Source organism: Cupressus sempervirens, chromosome 3 (assembly GCF_028749045.1).
Source record: "Cupressus sempervirens isolate cs-2001-9-10 chromosome 3, ASM2874904v1, whole genome shotgun sequence".
NCBI lineage: Eukaryota > Viridiplantae > Streptophyta > Pinopsida > Cupressales > Cupressaceae > Cupressus > Cupressus sempervirens.
In genome coordinates, this window is record NC_143120.1 from 1,091,375,480 (window position 1) to 1,091,394,583 (window position 19,104).

Sequence of the window (19,104 nt, forward strand, 5' to 3'; positions counted from 1 at the left end):
TGAAAATATTCGCATAGCCACAAAGTATCAATAACTACACAAGCATTCAATCATGTTGGTCCCAAAATGAGCTGTTTAAGTGTGTCAAATTTTGATTTTAATCCCAAAAATAAGTTTGTAGCAAGAAAATTAGCTAACGGGGTAATTTTCACGTCAATCAAATCACTTTTAAAAATTAGGTCAAAACCTATATAACAACCCAAAAGATAATTTTCAATTCATTTGTGCATTTTGTCTTTTGTGAAGAAAAGAGCTCCAAGGATAAAACATGGTGGTTCTCATGCATTCTCATCGATTCAAGCATTTGAGGTGACATAGTTGACCAACAGATTATGGAATTATAGTGAGTAGTTGAATATCCTCCTTTGCATTGAAAATTTTATGCATTTCAATCAATTTTATGCATTTTTTGAAGTGTTTTAAATGTCTCCTGTTAGTGAACTTGCTTGAAAATCCAATTTTTGCCAATTTTTCATGCGAGCCGATAGGGATGCTCACACAAGGAAGTGCCACTAGGGGAATTTCTCACATATGGTCTTGGATTTCCTCACGCAGGAGGTATCCATCTCTCGTGTGAGAGACCCTAAATCTAGTTTTTTTTTTGCTTGTGTTGTTGAGTTTTCTTGCATGCTAGAGTTTTATTGCTTGGTCAAGTAGGGTTTCTCATGCAAGGAAGTCATAGTTTCATGCGAGAATGTGAAAACTTGCGTGAGAATGTGAAATCTCACGTGAAATTTTGCTATTATGTGCATGAAAAAGTTGTCAAAAACATGATGTATTTGTCGTCGTTTCACATTGGCTGTAGTCATTGTTCCATGTATGCTAGATGTTTTAATGCATTTAGAAGTAGAATGATATTTCAAATGTTAGATACTGATTGTGTTCATGTTGTTTTCATGTTCGTAGGTTGCTTTCCAGATGTCTCATTTAGATCTCACTACCCTGTCATTGGGGTGTTGATTTAGTAGTTAGATGCTGCAGGGGTGGCACATATTGATACCCTTGGTCTCCTACATATTTGTGATATCTCCAATATGTGGGTGAATCATGAGTTATTGACAACATTAGTAGAGAATTTCCACTCGGAGATGAACACCTTCCATTTGTCCATTGGAGAGATGACAATTGTATGCGGGAAATGTGAGCCTCAGTCTTCACACACACTTCAACATGATCCTTATATGCAAAACCATCCCAGAATGAACATTAGGTTGTTCATCCGAAATAATTCGACGAATCGATATGTTGCCTCCTAACTAGATGGATTATGCTATTGCTCTCAAAACGAGAAGCTAGCGACCAGTATTCTAGTAGGAAAGATTCAATTAAACTATATGAGAATTCAATGTTATACTAGATGAGATGCAATTAATCTAAGAATAAAGGAAAGAAAATTATACTATATGTATGCATTTTAAAATCCAGATGATATTAATATGCTAGAAAATGTAAAGCCATGAATGTATGAGCAAGCAAATATTTCAGCATAAGTTTGATGCAAAATCAATTCAACCCTTGGAATGAGGAATTGAGGGCCTCTTAAATAGAATCCTAGAATTGATCGACAGTCGAGACCAATTGAATGCTCGAGATTGGAAATAAGATTTAGTTAAAGTGGAAACTGCCTTGTGCATATGAAGTTAATTGTTTCAGATCTAAGTGTCATGGAGAGTTAACTGATTCTCTTTTGAGTGTGAGAAAGAGCTAATTGCATTAATTCCATTTCGAGCTCTAGTTCACTCAGAATTTCCATTTCTGAACTAAAGAGAAGATTTTGGAGAGGATAATTAATTTAATAAAATAGAATATGACCTCATAAATGCATAATCTTAATTAATTGAATAATTAAACTCAATAATTAAAATGAGGACATTATCTTATTAAATTAAATACATTTAATTCCTTTGTACATTAGTTAAAAGGGGAATTTTTAATTTAATTAAAGTATGAAAACTTATAATTAAATTAAACTTAATTAATAGGTTTAATGTAGCTAATTTGAGTTAATACTTAGGAATTAAATAAAGAGTGTGGTTAATGCAGATTAGGGTTTTCTACATTTGACACTTAGGTCAAGTAGCGAGTATTAGAATCATAATTACCTAGTAAAATAGGACTTAGGATTGATTAAATGGACTAGAATTGGTTTAGCATGGCAATGTGCCAATTTTAGGGCATTACATTTGCCCCTCTTTGAATGAATGTGTGAGTAGCATGTTCAATTCAAAGAAATTAGAATTATGAAGCATAGATCAAGAAATGAGATTTATTCCAAAATTCATGATACAAAGACCAATTGATGAGCTTTTTAAGGTTATCTCTAGAACAAAGCTTAACCTTAGGGAATCCAGATAAAACACCTAGTTGCTGAGATTGATAAGCTTTTTAAGGGTATCTCCATAATGAAGCTTAACCTTAGGGAATCTAGATAGAACACCTAGATACTAAAATTGATAGGACAAAGATTGTCAAACTTCACAGAATTGTTCCAAGAACGAGACTCAACTCTTAGGAGTTGGGGTTATATTGTCCCGATACATGTCCATTAGAAGATGACAAGATTAATCACGATTCATAGAATTATCCCCAGAATGAAGCTTAATCCTCAGGAGTTAGGGTTAGACTATCCTGATACCTGTCCATTAGAATAGTGATTGAAAGAAAGAGCCTCAAATTATCCCCAGAACGAGGCTTAATTCTCAGCAAGAGTTAGAATTATCTCTAGAAAGAAGCTTAATCCTTAGCAAGATTTTGGATTTATCTCCAGAACGAAGCTTAATCCCCTAGAGTCCATATAGAACACCTAAATACTAGTCCATGAAAGAGATAACATGACCTATCATGAATCATAAGATCATCCCTAGAATGAGGCTTAATCCTCAGGAGTCAGGGTTAGACTGTCCTAATACCTATCCATCGAACTTTGACAAGAATTGTTATAAGATAGATGACATAGATGCTAGATAGAGGGAAACAAGATGCCCCAAGTGATGAGATGCCCCGAGTGATGAGGACATAAGATTCAGATTGAGTTGAAGCCAGTTTTGAAGAAATTGTGATTTGAAAAGATTCCAAGATGCACAAAGTATCAAAAAAATGGACTGCACAAACGTTTGATCGCATCGGTCCCAAAATTTTAAAATTCGATTTTGAGCTATTTAAGTGTGTCAGATTTCAATTTTGATCCCAAAAATGGGTTCAGAGAAGCCAAATTAGCCAGGGGTAATTTTCATGCCAATCAAAGCACCTTGAAAAATGAGGTCTTAACCTATATAAGGGCCCAAAGGGTCATTTTCAATTCATTTGTTCTTTTGTCTTTTGCAAAGAAAAGAGCTCTGAGGAGAAAGATGGTGGTCCCCATGCATAGGCATCGATTCAAGCTCTCCAGATGACACAACCGGCTGATGGAGTATGGACATCTGGTGAGTAATCAATAACCCTACCTTTTTTTTTTGAAATTTCACGCATTTTGAGTCATTTTAGGTCATTTTTAGGATGTTTTTGAATTTGTTGTGTCAGTTTTTCCGTGAGGATGTCTCTCCTCGTGTGAAGTCAATCATCCTTTGCGTAAAGATGTACTAGGCCAATACTTCTTCACCTGGTGTGATGGGTATCCTTGCGTTAAAGGTGCCCATTTTTGATATGAGAATTCCTAAAAATGGTGACTTTTTTTGCATAGTTTTGTTAGTTTTTGCGTGATAAAGTGTGTTCTCATGTGAAGATGTGGAATCTCATGAGAGAACATGAATTTTTGCATGAAATTCTAGTGTAAATTACAAGTTTAGTGTTTGAAAATTTGGTTTCTTGTTGAGATGTTGTGCTCTCATTCATCTTGTTTCTTGATTTGAGATTGATCATTTACCTATTCTCATGCGTGTAGGTTACCTTTCTCGACGTCGGATTCAAATTCCATTACTCGCCCTACAAAGCTTTATTGCAATAGTTAGATGATGCCGACATGGCTCATATTGATGCACTTGGACTATCATATCTTTTCCAGATCCCAACATTGCTAGTGAATCATGATTTTTTGACTGTACTAGTTGAGCATTTCCATTCAGAGACAAACACCTTCCAACTGCCCCAAGGAGAGATGACCATCACACCTGAGGATATCTATAGGATACTTCACATACCATTACATGGGCCATAGGTGGTCTATGAAATAGTACCACAAATAGGTACAGGGGCACTGAGGGCCATATTTCAAGAGGATTTGATCATGGGCAGAGCCATCTCATGGGATGTGCTGGTGTACACATATGGGCCCACTCACAGGTTACCAATAGTATTGGGCATATTTATCAGCTGCTTCCTAATGCCAGATAGAGGTCAACATGCATTAGAGTGTGGATGGGGATGGATACTATACATGATGCTAGGGGAACCCAAGAGATACGAATGGGGTTAGTGCATGCTCGCCCACATGTTTCATGAGATGCATGAGATCATCTACCATGAGAGGAAGAGCATGGCCACTGGGGTCTATGTTCTTCAAATATGGGCATGGGAGAATTTTCCCATGACAAGACCCATTTTTGTGGATGAGAGACAAACCATGGAGCCATATATGTAGGTATAGAGGCCAGTTAACCCAAACAGCTCTGGGGAAGACTGAGTAGTGGAGAGGTCAACTGGCCAACCTGGTAGTGGTAGTGTGGCGACCATGGAGGGAGATAGAGCCTTGTGATGATGCACCTTGATAGCTGGTATACATGTTTACATCTCAACCACTAATAAGTCACTCTATACAAGTGATAGAGAGGTTCCCACTGACATGAGTATGGCGACAGTATGGTTAGCCATAGGACAATACTGTTCTTATGCCCAACTGGCTATAGATGTGGATCGTGGGTGGTCAACAAGATTATACCTAGGCTATTCGATGATCAATGTATGTACTCTAGTGGTGATCCAGTGTGATTACTTTCCAACGGTAGCAGATGGGGGGATGACTCTGGCTTATCAGGAACACTTTGTGAGTCATCCCTTCCATAGGTTCATAGATCTAGTGGGGATGGCCATACCGATATAGCTAGTACAGGAAACATAGGCACCACCACAACAACCATAGTAGGAGAGAGTTAGGCAGAGGACACGCTAGGTACCTATTTTTCCTTGGTAGATGAGACTAGCCCCATATGCTAGCGACAATGGTATAGGACAAAGATGTCCTCGAGGTGAGATGGGAACTCTAGGAGCCATCAAAGGAGACACCTAGAGACCACATAGAGAGATGGAGCAACTGGTCAAGCAGGAAGAGTAGGGCGTGGGTGATGAGGAGATGCAGGATCAGCCCATTAGGCTGTAGGGAGGTGATATCCTAGCATAGACCCAAGATGCCCTCAGGAGGTCGAGAGATTAAGTTTGGGCTATGCAGCAATAGCTGGGAGAGATGAACGTATAGCTCACTGTGAGAGACACACGTATAACAAAGTGGGATTGCAAGATTTGTGACTTACAAGAGTAGCTGGAGTGAGAGGCTTGCAGGTTAGAGTAGCAGCAAGATGAGATCCAGTTGCAGTCAGCGAGAGCAGCTTATTATTTTGTAGTGTATGCAGCAGTGGTGCCAAATGAGACGGAGTAGGTGTCCTGATTTTCACAGTATGCATGAGAGTTAGGGGGTGCACAACCTCCAATGAGACTCAATATGCCTCCTCCTGCTCCTTTACCACTAGCAAGGGTTGAGGGGGAAGGAGAGAGTTAGCTCATTTTTGTTCTAATTTTTCTCTGGCTATATATTGATTGGTGTGTCAACACCATTTTATATTATTTTGAGATTGATAGTGCTCGAGTGGCATCCAATTTTCCACCAATGTACACTTTTGACTACATATATACATGAGATATTTTGATTCAAGTACCATTTTCATGTATCATCTTTCTCTCTTTTTAGTTTGTCATACATGAGATGCTTTTATGCTATGATTATGAATGCAAGGTTGATGTGATATATGAATGTAGCATAGATGTATGAATGTAGTGTAGATGAGATGAATCATGAAAATATGTATGAAATACAAAATGTGAATGAACTAATATCTCATGTAGTGTTCCATTTTGTTGATAGTGACAAATATCCCATGAAGATAGAGAGGGAAAATCCAAAGAACTGAATGCTTGTGCAACCATGAAGAAACATGATACTTTAAAGAAGCTAACAATCCCTCATTACAAAGGATGCAAGTAAGTCAGCGATCGAACCATGTGCTTTATGCAATGCAACCCTATGCTAGATGCAACCGTAAGTTTGGTTACCAAGCTTTGAAAATTATCATGACTGAGTGTATAGAAAAACCCTAGATGTCATATAATTCCCACTGAAATTTCAATCATAGGAACATGAATAGGATATCTATTCTAGTTTTGTTAGGATTAAATGTAAGCATTCAAGGCACAAGAAGCCATAATGACCATAACATTTGTCCCTTTTGATGTAGCAAATGAACATAAGCATCAGAGCATAAATGCTAGGATGAGCAAAATGTTTCTTGCGTGCAAAAATACCAAACATGTGAGAGATCCTTCTTATGCTAAGTAATCAGTAAGTATTCTATCCACAATGACCTTTGCATTCGTAACCTGAGACAAAAGTGTGCTAAGTATACTCACAGTGACCCGTACGTTCACTTAACAGGATGAGTATTAGTATTTACTAGTAGCATAGAGAATTCACTTAAATAAGAAAGGAAAATAGCCAACCTAAATTAAGATTCCATATAAAAAGAATCAAGGTACACATGACCATTCAATACGGGATGAAGGCTCTTATAGTGGACACCCCTTTTATAAGGCTACTTCAAATCATTGGAACTAAACCATCAAATAGAAAGCAAAGAAAAGATCGTGCCGCCAATCTTCACTTCTATAGTCAAAACTGATATCATAGAGTTGCTCAAAGAGACATGATAAAGAAAAAAACTAAACAAGCAAAGAAAAGCTCAACATATCACAAACAAGTTCATTATTTTAATTTCATTTTCTATGTTATAAGATTGATGTCAATTGTCAATGTTTAGAACATATATGAAGGAAATCTCTTCAGTAGGGTGATGACAATAGGCAAACATAGTTAGAACAACTAGTGACTGAAGTCAAAGAGGAATCTTTAGTAAGAAGAATCTTAGTAGGAACTAAGCAATGGTAGATAAACACAATTAGAACAATTGGTGATTGATGTGAGAGATCTTCTACAAGAGAAATTTCTAAAGTGACATGAGTGATAGTAGGTAGAGATAGTTAGAACAACTAGTGACTAACATGAGAGATGTTTCATGAAATGAATCTCTAAAGTGACACAAGTGACAGTAGGCAGACACAATTAGAACAATTGGTGACTAACGCGAGAGATGTTCTATGAAAGGAATCTCTAAAGTGACACAAGTGAAAATAGGTAGATACAGTTAGAACAACTGGTGACTGATGCAAGAGATTCCTATGGCACTATAGGGTGTTGCCCCTGAGTTACGACTAGATTCAATCCACAGATACATGAGAGAAAGCAACAAACTAAAGCAAGAAAGCAACTGTACAAGGGCTAGAGGATGCCCTGCAAGATGTAGCATTTGAAACAAGATGCACCCATTTACTAGGTTTTCACCTTCTTGGCAGAGATTCTTTTTTTACTACCATGATGCCTGTTTACCATGTTTTCATCAATATCACCTTTTTTCTTTTCAAATTTTCAGTATTTTTCTCCTTTTTGATTTTTTTTGTATTTTATGAATCTTTCCAATTTTTTGGTATTACCAAGGCACCTCTTGCTAGGTTTTCACCAAGATAATGATTTTTTTTCAGGACATTTTGCAATTTTTAGATTTTTAGGACATTTAAGTATATACAAGGAGCTCCCAAATCAGCTGTAAAACTACTTTAGATGGAGAGTGTTGATGGGCTCCTTGAGCACCTCTCCCTTGACTGTAGAAATTTGGTATGCACTAGATCTAAACACTATAGTAATAACATATGGACCAAGCCAATTGGGTTTAAAATTCCCCTTCTATACCCATTGTTGCTAATTCTTAGGGTTTTCTCTCAGGACAAGATCATCCAGTTGGAAGTCATGTGGCTTAAATTTCTTATTGTAGCTTCTAGACATACACTGTTGATAGGCTCGGAGATGATCGTACGCCACTTTTTGACTGTTAGGAACCTGTGTGTTCCTTCTGTTTATTTTGTGAGAGTAGTGTTGTTGGACGCATATGCTTTGTAAGTCGTCCCGTGAGTTTATTTTATTATCCCACATGCATAGGTAGTATTACTTTTCTAGATCGTACCCAGTATATAAGAATAGGTTGAGGCCCTTGATGGGCACGGACGAATTTATTGTATTGAGCTTGCTCAAAGGAGGTTACCCCCTCGAAGTGGCCTGCGATCAGTAGATTTATTCTGAGTTCTGCTATCACTTTGTATTCTGTTATTTCGAGCATTCTCACGATATTGCTATAAGGAGGTTCTTCACATCTGGTATCAGAGCACTCTCTTGGGCTCGCTGGGTGGAAATTACATCAAATTTTTTTCTGTCATGGCCTTCAGGTTCCTCTCACTTCTAATATCTCTTGTTATTGCAATAACTCTTTTCAGTTGTTCTGTCTGAGAGTGAATTTTTCTAAGTCGACTGTTCAACAAAAAAAAAAGAAAAAAAAAGAGTAAAATTTTTTCTGTTTTTTAGTCATAGCTTCCTTGTTTGCTTTCTGTTTCTGCTCATACTTCCGCAGAACGTCTGCAATATCATTTCGCATACTTCCTTCCTTGGCGACCCAACTCCAAATTTTACATATCAAAGCCCTAAATCCCTCATTTATCTAATTTTAGGGTTTGCCCTATCTTTTTCACCTCTCATCCAATCGCCACCAAACTGAGCCACAAGATTCAATTCCTCATTTTGCTCCCTTATCCCTCTTGGACTGTTCGCCTCATTTCGCCTCCCTACCCTTGAAACCCTCATTTTTCTTTTTCCCTTGTCCCCAGATAGTCTCCCACCACCCGTCGAACACCCATTTCCTATATGAGTTTTACCCAAATCCAAGTTTGCCATAACTAAAAAAGTTTTTGTTTCTCATCTTCTACCCATTTGAAAAAAAAAAAAAAAAAAAAAAAAAAAACACCTTGTTTTATGGTTGTTACGCGTACAGGAGCAAACATCATGGAAGAGGAAATTGCATCCCTCAAAACCAGACTTCAAGATCTGGATGACAAAATTCTGGGTCTTAACTTTCAGCAGTCAGCCATGAGCCGAAACCATTCAGGAGATACTGGGTCCTCTTCTGGCAATTTCCGTGGACCAAAGCTTGATTTTCCACGCTTCGATGGTTCTGATCCGACTGGATGGATCTATAGGGCAGAGCAGTATTTCAGCTTGCATAATACTTTGGATAACCACAAAGTCTCCCTTGCATCTTTTCATTTGGAACATGAAGCTCTTCAATGGTTCCGTTGGTACATCAAGGCTAATGTAGGCCCAACGTGGAGCGAATTGTGCACCCTCATTTTGGAGCGCTTTGGCCCTAGTTCCTTTGATGATTTCACAGGAGCACTCACTAAACTGCGTCAAACAGGCACTGTAAGAGAATACCAGACAGAGTTTGAAAAATTAGCTAATTACACAGAGGGCTTGTCTGACGAATTCTTCCGTAGTTGTTTTGTCAGTGGTCTGAAGGATGCACTTCGCTCAGAAGTCAAAATGTTTCGACCCACTACAATGATGGAAGCCCTTGGGTTGGCTAAGTTAGCGGAAGACAAGATTAGTGCTCTACAACGCTCCAGATCTAATTTTGTTCCATTCAGAAATACAGGTTCTCACAACCCTCCCGTCATACCAGCTCCCAGAACTACTCCGATCAAGCACTTGTCTGAAACAGAGATGCGAGTCAGGCGAGACAAAGGGCTTTGTTATAATTGTGATGAGAAATGGTCTCGGGGCCATAGATGTGTTCAGCAAAAGCTCTATCTCTTGGATGTGGATTCTCCACCGGAACTGGAAGAATATGTAGATGCTCAGGAAACAGTGGATGATGAGGTTGAGCCTCACCAGCCTGAACCTCCTTCACCAGAAGCTCCACCAGAGATATCTGTCCATGCTTTGGCAGGAGTCACTACTCCACAAACCATGCGGGTCCAGGGTTTCTTCAAGAAGATCCCTCTTACTATACTCATTGATTCTGGTAGCACTCATAACTTCATTGATCCACGAATAGCCAAACAGGCTGATTGCTTTATCCATCCCTGCTCTAGCTTTGAAGTCATGATTGCCAATGGGGGCACTTTACCTTGTAAAGGGAAATGTCGCAATGTGCGTCTCTCTATTGGAGATTATAACATGCGCTCTGACATGTTTGCCTTACCCTTAGGTGGCTGTGATGTGGTTTTGGGTGCCCAATGGTTACGCACTCTTGGCCCCATTCTCTGGGATTTTGCTGAACTTTGGATGCAGTTTTCAGTCGAGGGGCACCAACACACTTTGAAAGGCTTACAACCAGGGTCTCTCAGCATCATCAGCAACTACTCTCCCTGAAATGGATACGGAAGGATCCATTATCCTAGAGCCGGTGGCAATCATTGACCAGCGCACTCGCCAGCTTCGCTCTCGCTCCATCTCTGAGGTCTTGATTCAGTGGCATGGCATGCAACCAGAGGATGCTACCTGGGAACCCCTTCTTCAGATTCAACAACAATTTCCACACCTTAAGCTTTGAGGACAAAGCTTTTTTCTAAGGGAGAGGGGATGTTAGGAACCTGTGTGTTCCTTCTGTTTATTTTGTGAGAGTAGTGTTGTTGGACGCATATGCTTTGTAAGTCGTCCCGTGAGTTTATTTTATTATCCCACATGCATAGGTAGTATTACTTTTCTAGATCGTACCCAGTATATAAGAATAGGTTGAGGCCCTTGATGGGCACGGACGAATTTATTGTATTGAGCTTGCTCAAAGGAGGTTACCCCCTCGAAGTGGCCTGCGATCAGTAGATTTATTCTGAGTTCTGCTATCACTTTGTATTCTGTTATTTTGAGCATTCTCACGATATTGCTATAAGGAGGTTCTTCACATTGACATTCATCTAGCAATTCAATCTCTTGAAGCCAAGATATTCTATAGTCATCATCAGTAATGAGGCCCTTCATGGAGATTCTCAAAGTAGGAATCTCAACCTCAATTGGAAGCACAACATCTACTCCATATACCAAAGAAAAGGGCATTGTACCTGTTGGAGTTTTCATACTTGTTCTATAAGCCCATAAAGCTAGATTAATCTGAAGGTGCCAATCCCTTCCAAATTTTTTAACTGTGCGATGCAAGATCTTTAGAATCACCTTGTTGGATGCCTCTACTTGGGCATTAGCTTGGGGGTGATAAATAGAAGACTAATGTTGTTTAATTTTGAACTTTTTGCACAACTCCTTGAGATATTTGTTTTTAAATTTTCCTCCATTGTTAGTAATGATGGAGGAAGGTACACCATACCTGCATATGATGTAATTCATAATGAAAAGAGCTACAATTTTTCCATTTTCTATAGAGAGTAGGACTACCTCTACCCATTTAGTGAAGTAGTTTGTAGCTGTAATGATGAACTTGTGTCCATTTGAAGAGGACGGGTGAATCTAACCCACAAGATCAAAGGCCCATTCTTGGAATGGCCATAGCATAATATATGGAATTAGGTCTGTGGCTGGAGCATGAATAAGATTCCCATGGAGCTGGCATTGTTTGTAGGACTTGGCATATTTGATTGCCTCTTGCTCCATATTTGGCCAATAGTAACCAACTCTAATTAGTTTACGAGCTAGTGTTAATCTGTTAAAGTGAGATCTGCAAATGCCCTCATGTAGATTGATTAATACACATTTGGACTCATCGGGTTCCAAATACCTAAGGAGTGTTCCATCAAGACCTCTCCTAAACAAGTCATCAACAATAATAACATACCGTGAAGTGTTGTGGACAAGGTGATGTTTTTCATTTTGGGTTAGATTTTCCATAATTGTTTGGTCACACAAGTAAGAGTATATATAGGATCAGTCATGTCCTACAATAGAAAAAATCATCCAAGATTCAAGGGAGATATAGGCAGGGTAGAGTAACATTTCCACTAGGAACTCATGTTAGAGATCATTCTCTGGCATATGTAACAAGGATTAAAGAGTAGCCATAGCATCAGTCACTTTGTTGTTGGCCCAAGGAACTTGTTGGAAAGTGATATGAGAAAAGTATTTCCTTAGGTCATCCACCATGCATTTTTAAGGGATCAATTTCTCATCCTTTTTTTGATATACATCATTGGCTCGGTTGATTATGAGTCATGAATCACTAAAGATGTTCAATTCATCCACTCTCCATTCAACTGAAATCTTCATGCCATTAATTAGAGCTTCATATTCTACAATGTTTTTTTGTATAAGGAAACATAATCTTGTACACCTTAGGCAATAAATACTTCTATGGTGTTATAAAAAATAAGCCAACACTGTATCCCTGTTGTGTGAAGGAATCATTAAAGAACATTACCCAAGTTTGATGTGTGACCATTAGAATTGATTCATTAGGAAAGTCAATTTTTAGTGGAAGAAGAATCTACATTGGTGCTTCTTCTAATTTATCAGCAATTACTTATCATTTGATAGCCTTTCGTTCAACATACTAAATATCAAACTCACTTAGTATCATTACTCACTTAGCTAACCTTCCTATTAGAGTTGCCTTGCTGAGTAAGTATTTTAGTGGATCAATTTTAGCAACTAGTCATGTAGTATGAGTGAGCATGTAGTGTCTCAACTTTTGGGAAGAAAAGACAACTGCCAAGCAAGCTTTCTCAATGCTGCTATAATTCATTTCATAGGAAATCAGAGTGTGACTCATATAGTAGATAGCTCTTTCCTTGTTATCATTATCTTCTTGAGCTAGTAAGAAATCAAGAAATGACTTTGTTGCTGAGATGTACAAAATCAAAGGCTTCTTGTAGATAGGAGGCATCAGGATCAGTGGATTAGAAAGATATTGCTTTATCTATGTTAGAATCTGATCACACTCTTGACTCCAGTTATATTTCATAGCCTTATGTAGAGTCTTGGTAAAAGGTTGTGACCTATCTGCTAGCTGTGAGATTAATCTAAAAATGGACTAGAATCTTCTTGGTGAGCCCCTAATCTAACTGATATTGTGGGGTGGAGGCATGTACATGATTGCTTGAACTTTCTCTGGATCAACCTCGATTCCTTTTGTAGACACAATATAACCAAGTAATTTCCCAGATGTTACACCAAATGTAGATTTCTTGGGGTTGATTCTTAGATTGAATTTCTCCATTCGATCCAAGATAGTTTGCAAATCTTGAAGGTGAGTGTTTCATTTTGTGCTCTTAACGAGAGTATCATCAACATAGTCTACCATTGTTTTATGCACCATGTCATGAAAAATTATAGTAACTTCCCTCTGATACATGGCACTAACATTTTAAAGACCAAATGGCATCATGTTCCAATAGAAGCCTCCCCATGCAATTGTGAAAGTAGTCTTTTCCTGATCTTCTGGTGCAATTTTGATCTGATTATAACCATAAAATCTTGCCACAAGTGAGTACATATGATATCCTACTGTCATGTCCACTATCATATCAATGTTAGGGAGTGGAAAATCACCCTTTAGACATGTTAAGTTCAAATCTCAGAAATTTGTACAGAATCTGATAGATTTGTCATGCTTGGAGACTAGAAAAATGTTGGATATCCATTCAATGTAATCAATAGCACAGATGAAACCAACTTTCAAAAGCTTTTCCAATTCAGCTTCAACCAATAATTCAACATGAGGATGCATTTTTCTAAATTTCTATTTGACTAGTTTAATTCTTGGTGTGATAGATAAATGGTGCATTATGAGGTCATGATCCAAGCATGGCATGTTCGAGTATGTCCACGCAAAAATTATCCTTTTCTCCTGGAAGAAGGCAATGAATTCCTCTTTTTCTTATGAAGATAACGACTATGCAAGATGCATCATGTGAGGATGCTCCTGTGTTTCTAAGTTGATCGGCCATGTTGACTCTATCAACATTGATGATCTTTCCTAAAAATGACTAGGAAGTGCATCAAATACCTCATCCATAGGCACCTCAAAGAGGTTTTCACCATTGGATACATCTTTCATTTTTACTACTTTAGGTTCTGACACTGCCAAAATGTGATTTTCACCGTCAGACCTTCTGTTTCTTTTCTTTTTGATTATGTGACTGAAATATTTGATGTCAGCTTCAATCATGTTGATGCTTTATTTGCTAGTGGAAGACGTTATAGGTTCGACAACATTTAAGTAGCAAGAAAGAACAGTCATTTTGGAATGTAGGGACTTCACTAGATACATTAGAATTCTAGTCTATAAGCTAGGGACAGGTGAGTGAAAGAGATGTGCTGGGTCCAATTGTGTTCACAGATAATCATCAAATGCTTGGACAAGAAATTTGAGACCTAGAGCAGCTTCATCCACAAGTGTGTTTGAACGCCTTTGAGCACTATCGTCATTAATTGAAGACTCGATGACACTAGTTAGATGGGACTCACCTGACCTATTCTAGATGATTCACCTACTTTGAGTTAATTTTCATAAGCATGAACTTGATCTATATATTTTTTTGTAGTTGCATCTAAGAGAGAGTTAAATTCATATTCTCGAGAATCTGTACTGCATGAAGAAAGGTTGTAGAATTCCCCGATAGTGATAGGGAAAAATTCTCCTTCATCATCTAGATTTTTACGATGGTAGTCAATGACTAAAGCATGACTGGACTCTCCTTGTTCTTGTTGGATATGGGGAGAATCACTAGTGTCATTAGAAGAATCACTATCACCATCTACAGTGGTGAGACGTGGTACAAAGTCATATGGTTTTGTGAAGAATTTAGCAAGATCATCAAGAATTGGATAAGGATAAGGATCCTCATCATTAGCATTGTCTTCATGGTCATCGGGCTCAGCTTGTGACTTATAGTCAAATGAACTCTCAGGTTCTAGTATAAATTTGTTGATCCCTAGATGGAAGGGGATTTTCTTGAAGCCTAGACCGAATGTATCTTGATTCCTTCTAGCTATCATTTTGATAGGATCAACCAAACCATTTTTGTTGCATCCAATAGGACCATTCCCCTTGTATCCAAAGTAATTTATTAGTTTTAGTCCCAGACCATACTTTTTAGGAGTAATCTCGTGAGACTATTTTGTGAGGTCAATAGGAGTTTCCTCTTTGTATATCCAGGCAACAATGGCTATGTTTTCATTTTCCTCCTCAAGAGGTATAATAGCTTTGAAAAAGGTACCATCATATTTAGTTTGAGGCGACAACACAAAAGGTCTCTTCATTTTAGATGGTCTCCTATAATGATAGGGAGACTCAGGAAGAGATGTTAGAGATATAACTAGTTATATGTGGTAATCACCCATTCTAGTTTCTTTTAGCTTGAGTGACTACTCAATTTGTTTCAACCTATCACCATGATATTTTGTAGATTCCCTATTAGTAGGTAAAAATATTTCAAAAAATTTCAACATGTTACAAGTATAGCTAGTATTTGTAGGTATGGTGACTTTAGAGCCATCAAATGGGAACTTTACACATTGATGGTAAGTTGAGGGTAGAACTACATTTCATGTATCCATGGTCTCCCTAGTAGGATGTTGTACACCAATGGGATATCAAGGACTTGACAAGTGACATCCCTTTCTACATGACCAACTTAGAAAGGCAACACAATGAGACCTAAAGATTTGCACTCAACTTTGTCATACACCTTAATAGTCATCCTGTGACAAGGATCAATGGAATCTTTAGAATAGCCAATTACCTAAGCAAAGCAATGGAGACAATGTTTAGACTAGCCTTATTGTCAATGAGCACATGACAGACATGCCTCTAATCTATCATGACTTCAATGTGTAATAGTTGATTGTGCAGATGACTCAATGAATTTTCATCCTCCTTAGAGAAGGACATATAGTGAGGTGAGTTCAGATGACCTATCATTGATTGGAACCTATCAAGATCAAGATCTTGAGGTACATTTGCCTCAGTGAGGGCTTTGTCAAGGATCTAATTATGATCAGGCAAGATTTTGAGTAATTCAAAGATTGTGATTTGAGCATTTTTCCATTGTAATTTGTTGAGGATATTGTAGCTAGTAGCTACAGAAGATGTTGCAAGTTTTGTGCCTTTTCTGGATGGACCAGCAAGGAATGTCTTTGTGTTGTTTGACATTAGGAGTAGAAGGCACAAGGTCTTTCAGTACCAACTTAGTATGAGAATTTGTAACAATGTTGGCACAAGATTGTGATGGTTCATTATTAGATGTATTGGAAGTAGGGCCCTTGATGGGGACACAACCCAAGAACAGAATGGACACAACAGAAAAGGGGAATTGTATTAACTGAAAAATAAGCTAGTACATTTAGTACAGAGAAAATAAACTTCAAAACATGCCCTAAGGGCTTACAATAGCATAAATGTGGAGATAATTTCTCCTTTCAGTACCTCCTCTCAAACTCCACTCTGAACTGCCTTTTACAATGCTAGAAATCTCCTTAAATAGACCCCAAAGGCTTAAGGACTAGGAATACATTCTAGAAGGTGCTAGTAGGCATCCATTGACCAAATAGAAGGCTCTAGAAGCTGTGTTAGAAGTTGGCACAAATCTAGAAGAATCCATAAATGGTAACCAAACTTTCGGGAGGCATAACTTTTGAACCGTAGCTCCGATTGATGAACCGTTTACATTTCTAGAAAGCTCTCGAAGTGCTCTATAGCCCTATGGACAGCTTCACTTGTCCCCCATTTTTTGGCCCTTTTTGAGGTCATTTAATGCCCCTAACTTGACTTTGAAGCATTCTTAGGAGGTCTCCAAAACTTGAAAAACTGCAATAACTTTCAAACCGTGGGGCCTTTTGACCTGATTTTTTTTTTGGAATGTTCTAAATCACAATTACATTCATCTAGCCAATTCACACCTTCTAGTTTACCAAAATGATGGCCCAATTACATGCTCCTATTTTTTTGAGATTTTTTAGCACACTGATAGTGGAACTGTGAGAGTTGGAACCTTTATTTGACCCAAATGGGTGTCCAAAAATGAAAACACATGAAATAGAAACTAAGTCTAAGTGCATTTTTTTTGGGTGACACAGGATTGCCCTTATACCTCTGGATGCTCTTGCATCAAACACCTAGGGTAGATTGAAAAGTGACCTTGTCACTTTATGAATGGTAGAGGAAATCCGAAATGGGAAACCTCAGCTGCTAAAATCCAAGTTGAGTCCTTGATTGGTCATCCTTTCCATTTGACCAAATACTCTTCATACTGCCTGTTTTTGGTACTCCTACCCACACGATGATCTAGAATGTCTTCTATCTCCTCCTTCTTAGAAGCAAGAATTGGACATGGCTCTAACACCAGCTCCTCATTTGCATCGTCATCATGATACTCTGTTAAATATGCAATGTTGAAAATGGGAGAAATGTGAATACCATCTGGTAGCTCCACTTCATATGCATTTTTTGAGTCATGTTTCTTCAAAATTTTGCAGGGGCCAAATTTCTTCATTTTCAGCTTGTTGTAAGTACCGGCTGGAAATCTTTCTTTTTGTAAGTGCACCATGACTAGATCCCCTACTTGGAATTCCTTATGTCTTCTCCTTTGATTAGCCCTAGCTTTATACTCTTGATTCATCTTGGTAATGTGTGCTTGAACCTCCTCATGTAGACGCTTGATATGTTTAGCAAATTCTTCTACTTCAGCACTTATCCTCTGCCCTTGCTCTATCTTCCTCAATTCTGGTGTAGTCCTTAGGCTATTCCCATATACAATTTAGAATGGTGATTTTCTAGTACTCCTATTTATAGAGTTATTGTAAGAAAACTCTGCTTGTGGTAGAATCAAATCCCATCCCTTGGGCTTATCCCCAACTAAACATCTCAGCAAATTGCCCAGACTTCTATTTACCACTTCTGTTTGGCCGTCAGTCTACGAGTGATGCGTGGAACTAAGTTTTAGGTTTGTTCTCAACTTCTTCCACAATGTCCTCCAGAAATACCCCACAAATTTAGTATCTCTGTTAGAAACTATACTCCTTGGAAGTCCATGTAGTCTTACCACCTCTTTGAAAAACAAGTCTGCAATATGGACAGCATCATGAGTTTTGTGGCATGGAATGAAATGTGCCATTTTGGAGAACCTATCAACCACCACAAATACTGAGTCATTACCCCTTTGTGTCCTTGGCAATCCAAGAACAAAATCCATACTTATGTCCTCCCATGGCCTTGATGGAATAGGCAATGGATGATATAGGCCAATATTGTGACTAAACCCCTTGGCAACTTGACAAACCTGGCAACTCTGTACAAACTTCTTCACATCTTTTGAAATTTTAGGCCAAAAATAATGTTCTCTAAGAATGGCAATGGTCTTATCTTGACCAAAATGTCCTGCCATCCCTCCACTGTGTTTCTCCTTAATCAAATTTTCCCTCATGGAACTCCTTGGAATGCACAATTGACTACCCTTGAACAACATGCCATTCCGAATCAAATAGTCTAACCACTTGGTTCTATCTACAAAAACAAGTTCTTTACAAGCTTTCCATGCTTCAGCAAAATCAGGATCCTCAGGGTAAAAATTCTTGAGTTCATCAAACCCAAGTACTTTAACCTGCATTATTGTAGGCAACAATTGTCTCCTACTTAGTGCATCTGCAACCCTGTTAGATTTTCCACTTCTATGCTTCAACAAAAATGTATAACTCTGCAAGAACTCTACCCACTTCATATGCCTCTGATTCAATTTACCTTGGCTATTTAGGTACTATAATGCCTGATGATTAGTATACAAAACAAATTCCTTTGGCAATAAATAATGCCTCCATTTCTTTAAGGCCTGAACTATTGCATAGAACTCTTGATCATAAACAATAGGCTTACCTTCTTGTCTTAATACAGCCCCAATAGCACTGCCACTAGCATCACAATCCACCTGGAAAACCTTTCTAAAATCTAGAAGTGCCAACATAGACTATTCTATCACCTTCTTCTTCAGCAATTCAAAACTTCTCGCAGCTGCTGCAGTCCATTT